At 40.6% G+C, this 6628-nt stretch overlaps 1 pseudogene; it reads right to left on the reverse strand.

Annotated features, from left to right (window-relative positions):
* Positions 1–417: 417 nt before the first annotated feature.
* On the reverse strand, positions 418–952 carry LOC105725283 (ADP-ribosylation factor-like protein 5A; annotated as a pseudogene).
* Positions 953–6628: the final 5676 nt, after the last annotated feature.

A 6628-nucleotide genomic window follows, 5' to 3' on the forward strand; every position in this document is an offset into this window, starting at 1 on the left:
TTACATTTTAAAATATTGGAAACTGAGTTTCTGTGATTTGTATTTTGACTTAATGGAACAAGAAGAAAACAACATTCAACTAGGGAGGGTTATACTGATAATAAAGCTCTTAAAATTCGAAATGTCTTCCTCTCCCTTTGTACTTACCACAGGCTACACAATGTCCTGAGAGGATTCATTATGAGAAAAATGTCAATCACAGCTTTAATAACTTACTTTGGGAAAAAACTAATGAGAAAGCAAATTGGAAGGTGAGACTTCATCTTTGTTTTCAAATAAGTGGTCTTAATTTTTCTTCTTACAGAAAAAGGTTAAATCAGTTTATTATAAATATATCTAAACCATTAATTTTTGCAGCTTTCAGGTAAAGTCCAGCGCTTCATTTATACAAAGTCTATGAGAAGCTGTCAGTAGAAATCATCTAATCTTAAGTCATGACATCATCCATTCAAGTCCTTGGCACAATCCCTTGCCAGTTAGAGCACAGCATGCCTGGATATGCCACTGGTGATCTGTAATAGATGTTAGCTTCAAAAACTGGGAGATTTCTGCTACAGTCATGCATTCTTTAACATCTTGTTTATTAGCAAAAATCAGCAATCCAGCTTTTCATAGGTCCTCATGTGCTAACATTTTATAGAGTTCTTCTCTAGTTACAGAAATCCTCCCTCTGTCTGTACTGTCCACAGCAACTATTACAAACTCTGTTAGTATAAGTGTTCCAGGAAGAACCAAGAGATTCTTGGCCACCAATATCCCACATTAGGAAACATGTATTATTAATCACTATCTCTTCTATGTTACTTCCTATTGTAGGAGATGTGTGTACAACTTCACTCATAGAAAATTGGTAAAGGATGGTAGTTTTCCCTGCATTATCCAATCCAACAATGATAACTTTGTGCTCCTGGTGATTGAACAGTCTCCATATTCTGGTGAAGAGAATTCCCATTCTCGGGCAGCGGACCCCCTTCCAGACGCCTGGACCGCCTGGCCTCCACTGGCTCAGGCTGAGGGGGAGGAGGGAGACGCATTGGACCCTCCGCCTCTGCTGCTGCTCCCGCGCTGGCCGCGGGCCCGCTTCCAGGGAACCGGAGGGAGGCTGAAGCCCAGGCCGCCCTGCCGCGTGCAAGGCCCCGCCGCTACCGCCGCGGCACTCGCCTGGCTCGCGGACATCACTGTCGTGTTGTCTGTGACGAGCCTCGCGGGCCACCGTCCTCCCCCAGCTTCTCTCGGGCGGCAGCCCTTTTTAAAAGTTTTATAATTTTTAAATTATATAATATATATTTTATTGCACTTTAGGTTCTGGGTTATATGTGCCGAACATGCAGGATTGTTGCATAGGTACATACGTGCCAATGTGGTTTGCTGCCTCCATTTCCCCCTCGCCTATATGTGGCATTTCTCCCCGTGTTATCCCTCCCCAACCCCCTCCCCGCCGCTGTCCCTCCCCTATTCCCCTGCAACAGACCCCACTGTGTGATGCTCCCCTCCCTGTGTCCATGTGTTCTCATTGTTCAACACCCACCTATGAGGGAGAACGTGTGGTGTTTGATTTTCTGTTCTAGTGTCAGTTTGCTGAGAATGATGGTCTCCAGATTCATCCATGTCCCTACAAAGGACCATGAGCTCATCGTTTTTGATGGCTGCATAATATTCCATGATGTATATGGGCCACATTTTCCCTGTCCAGTCTATCATCTATGGGCATTTGGGTTGGTTCCAGGTCTTTGCTATTGTAAACAGTGCTGCAATGAACATTCATGTGCATGTGTCCTTATAGCAGAACGATTTATAATCCTTTGGATATATACCCAGTAATGGGATTGCTGGGTCAAATGGAATTTCTATTTCTAGGTCCTTGAGGAATCGCCACACAGTCTTCCACAATGGTTGAACTAATTTACACTCTCACCAACAGTGTAAAAGTGTTCCTATTTCTCCACATCCTTTCCAGCATCTGTTGTCTCCAGATTTTTTAATGATCACCATTCTAACTGGCGTGAGATGGTATCTCAATGTAGTTTTTATTTGCATTTCTCTAATGACCAGTGATGATGAGCATTTTTTCATATGTTTGTTGGCCTCATATATGTTTTCTTTTGAAAAGTGTCTGTTCATGCCTTCACCCACTTTTGAATGGGTTTGTTTTTCTTGTAAATCTGTTTTAGTTCTTTATAAATTCTGGATATCAGCCCTTTGTCAGATGGGTAAGCTGCAAAAATGTTTTCCCATTCTGTTGGTTGCCGGTTCACTCTAATGATTGTTTCTTCTGCTGTACAGAAGCTCTGGAGTTTAATTAGATCTTATTTGTCTATTTTGGTTTTTGTTGCCAGTGCTTTCGGTGTTTTAGTCATGAAGTCCTTGCCTATGCCTATGTCCTGGATGGTTTTGTCTAGGTTTTCTTCTAGGGTTTTTATGGTGTTAGGTCTTATGTTTAAGTCTTTAATCCATCTGGAGTTAATTTTAGTGTAAGGTGTCAGGAAAGGGTCCAATTTCTGCTTTCTGCACATGGCTAGCCAGTTTTCCCAACACCATTTATTAAACAGGGAATCCTTTCCCCATTGCTTGTTTTTGTCAGGTTTGTCAAAGATCAGATGGTTGTAGATGTGTGGTATTGCCTCTGAGGCCTCTGTTCTGTTCTCTTGGTCTATATCTCTGTTTTGGTACCATGCTGTTTTGATTACTATAGCCTTGTAGTATAGTTTGAAGTCAGGTGGTGTGAGGCCTCCAGCTTTGTTCTTTTTGCTTAGGATTGTCTTGCCTATGTGGGCTCACTTTTGGTTCCATATGAAGTTTAAGGTGGTTTTTTCCAGTTCTCTGAAGAGGATCATAGGTAGCTTGATGGGGATAGCATTGAATCTGACTTTGGGCAGTATGGGCATTTTCACAATATTGATTCTTCCTAACCATGAACATGGAATGTTTCTCCATCTGTTTGTGTCCTTATTTCATTGAGCAGTGGTTTGTAGTTCTCCTTGAAGAGGTCCTTTACATCCTTTGTTAATTGTATTACTAGGTATTTTATTCTCTTTGTAGCAATTGTGAATGGCAGTTCATTCTTGATTTGGTTCTCTTTAAGTCTGTTATTGGTGTATAGGAATGCTTGGGATTTCTGCACATTGATTTTGTATCCTGAGACTTTGCTGAAGTTGCTTATCAGTTTCAGGAGATTTTGGGCTGGGACGATGGGGTCTTCTAAATATACAATCATGTCATCTGCAAATAGAGACAGTTTGACTTCCTCCTTTCTTAATTGAATACCCTTTATTTCTTTTTCTTGCCTGATTTCTCTGGCTAGAACTTCCAGTACTATACTGAATAGGAGTGGTGAGAGAGGGCATCCTTGTCTAGTGCCAGATTTCAAAGGGAATGCTTCCAGTTTTTGCCCATTCAGTATGATATTGGCTGTTGGTTTGTCATAAATTGCTCTTCTTATTTTGTGATACATTTCATTGATATCTAGTTTATTGAGGGTTTTTAGCATAAAGAGCTGTTGAATTTTGTCAAAGGCCTTCTCTACATCTATTGAGATAATCATGTGGTTTTTGTCTTTGGTTCTGTTTATGTAGTGAATTACATACATAGACTTGTGTATGTTCAACCAGCTTTGCATCCCTGGGATGAAGCCTACTTGATCATGATGGATAAGCTTTTTGATGTGCTGTTGCAATCGGTTTGCCAGTATTTTATTGAAGATTTTTGCATCTATGTTCATCATGGATATTGGCCTGAAGTTCTCTTTTTTTGGTGAGGATTGGTATCAGGATGATGTTTGTCTCATAAAATGATTTGGGAAGGATTCCCTCTTTTTGGATTGTTTGAAATAGTTTCAGAAGGAGTGGTACCAGCTCCTCTTTGTATGTCTGGTAGAATTTGGCTGTGAACCCGTCTGGACCTGGGCTTTTTTGGTTGGTAGGCTCTTATTTGCTGCCTCAACTTCAGCCCTTGTTATTGGTCTATTTAGGGTTTTGCCTTCTTCCTGGTTTAGGCCTGGGAGGATGCAAGTGTCCAGCAATTTACCCATTTCTTCCAGGTTTACTGGTTTATGTGCATAGAGTGGTTTGTAGTAATCTCTGATGGTAGTTTGTATTTCTGTGGGATCAGTGGTGATATCCCCTTTATCGTTTTTTATTGCATCTATTTGATTCTTCTCTCTTTTCTTTTCTATTAATCTGGCTAGCCATCTATTTCATTGATATTTTCAAAAAACCAGCTCCTGGATTAATATTTTCAAGGGTTTTTTTGTGTCTCTTACCTCCTTCAGTTCTGCTTTGATCCTTGTCTTCTGCTAGATTTTGAGGGTTTTTTTTTTTTTTATTGCATTTTAGATTTTGGGATACATGTGAAGAACATGCAAGATTGTTGCATAGGTGCATACGTGGCAGTGTGATTTGCTGCCTTCCTCCCCTTCACCTATATGTGGCATTTCTCCCCATGCTATCTCTCCCCAACTCCCCACACCACGCTGTCCCTCCCGTATTTCCCTCCAACAGACCTCAGTGTGTAGTGCTCCCCTCCCTGTGTCCATGTGTTCTCATTGTTCAACACCCGCCTATGAGTGAGAACTTGTGTTGTTTGATTTTGTGTTCTTGTGTCAGTTTGCTGAGAATGATGGTTTCCAGGTTCATCCATGTCCCTACAAAGGACGTGAACTCATCGTTTTTGATGGCTGCATAATATTCCATGATGTATATGGGCCACATTTTCCCTGTCCAGTCTATCATCGATGGGCATTTGGGTTGGTTCCAGGTCTTTGCTATTGTAAACTGTGCTGCAATGAACATTTGTATGCATGTGTCCTTATAGTAGAATGATTTATAATCCTTTGGATATATACCCAGTAATAGGATTGCTGGGTGAAATGGAATTTCTATTTCTAGGTCCTTGAGGAATCGCCACACTGTCTTCCACAATGGTTGAACTAATTTACACTCCCACCGACAGTATAAAAGTGTTCCTATTTCTCCACATCCTCTCCAGCATCTGTTGTCTCCAGATTTTTTAACGATCGCCATTCTAACTGGCATGAGATGGTATCTCAATGTAGTTTTCATTTGCATTTCTCTAATGACCAGTGATGATGTGCATTTTTTCATATGTTTGTTGTCCTCATGTATGTCTTCTTTTGTAAAGTGTCTGTTCATATCCTTCGCCCACTTTTGAATGCGCTTGTTTGTTTTTTTTCTTGTCAATCTGTTTTAGTTCTTTATAAATTCTGGATATCAGCCCTTTGTCAGATGGGTAGACTGCAAAAAATTTTTTCCATTCTGTTGGTTGCCGATTCACTCTAATCACTGTTTCTTTTGTTGTGCAGAAGCTGTGGAGTTTGATTAGGTCCCGTTTGTCTATTTTGGCTTTTGTTGCCAATGCTGTTGGTGTTTTGGTCATGAAGTCCTTGCCTACGCCTATGTCCTGAATGGTTTTGCCTAGGTTTTCTTCCAGGGTTTTTATGGTGTTAGGTCTTATGTTTAAGTCTTTAATCCATCTGGAGTTAATTTTAGTGTAAGGTGTCAGGAAGGGGTCCAGTTTCTGCTTTCTGCACATGGCTAGCCAGTTTTCCCAACACCATTTATTAAACAGGGACTCCTTTCCCCGTCGCTTGTTTTTGTCAGGTTTGTCAAAGATCAGATGGTTGTAGGTGTGTGATGTTGCCTCTGAGGCCTCTGTTCTGTTCCATTGGTCTCTATCTCTGTTTTGGTACCAGTACCATGCTGTTTGGATTACTGTAGCCTTGTAGTATAGTTTGAAGTCTGGTAGTGTGATGCCTCCTGCTTTGTTTTTTTTTGCTTAGAATTGACTTGGCTATGCGGGCTCTCTTTTGGTTCCATATGAAGTTTAAGGTGTTTTTTTCCAGTTCTGTGAAGAAGGTCATTGGTAGCTTGATGGGGATAGTGTTGAATCTGTAAATTACTTTGGGCAGCATGGCCATTTTCACGATATTAATTCTTCCTAACCATGAACATGGAATGTTTCTCCATCTGTTTATGTCCTCTCTTATTTCATTGAGCAGTGGTTTGTAGTTCTCCTTGAAGAGGTCCTTTACATTCCTTGTTAGTTGTATTCCTAGGTATTTTATTCTCTTTGTAGCAATTGTGAATGGCAGTTTGTTCTTGATTTGGCTGTCTTTAAGTCTGTCATTGGTGTGTAGGAATGCTTGTGATTTTTGCACATTGATTTTGTATCCTGAGATTTTGCTGAAGTTGCTTATCAGTTTCAGGAGATTTTGGGCTGAGACGATGGGGTCTTCTAGATATACAATCATGTCGTCTGCAAATAGAGACAATTTGACTTCCTCCTTTCCTATTTGAATACCATTTATTTCTTTTTCTTGCCTGATTGCTCTGGCTAGAATTTCCAGTACTATACTGAATAGGAGTGGTGAGAGAGGGCATCCTTGTCTAGTGCCAGATTTCAAAGGGAATGCTTCTGGTTTTTGCCCATTCAGTATGATATTGGCTGTTGGTTTGTCGTAAATAGCTTTTATTATTTTGAGATACGTTCCGTCAATACCTAGTTTATTGAGGGTTTTTAGCATAAAGGGCTGTTGAATTTTGTCAAAGGCCTTCTCTGCATCGATTGAGATAATCATGTGGTTTTTGTCTTTGGTTCTGTTTATGTGGTGAAT

The sequence above is a fragment of the Aotus nancymaae genome, unplaced genomic scaffold, assembly GCF_030222135.1.
Source record: "Aotus nancymaae isolate 86718 unplaced genomic scaffold, 86718_ANA_hifiasm-v0.15.2.pri h1tg000020l, whole genome shotgun sequence".
In the NCBI taxonomy this organism is placed as follows: Eukaryota; Metazoa; Chordata; class Mammalia; order Primates; family Aotidae; genus Aotus; species Aotus nancymaae.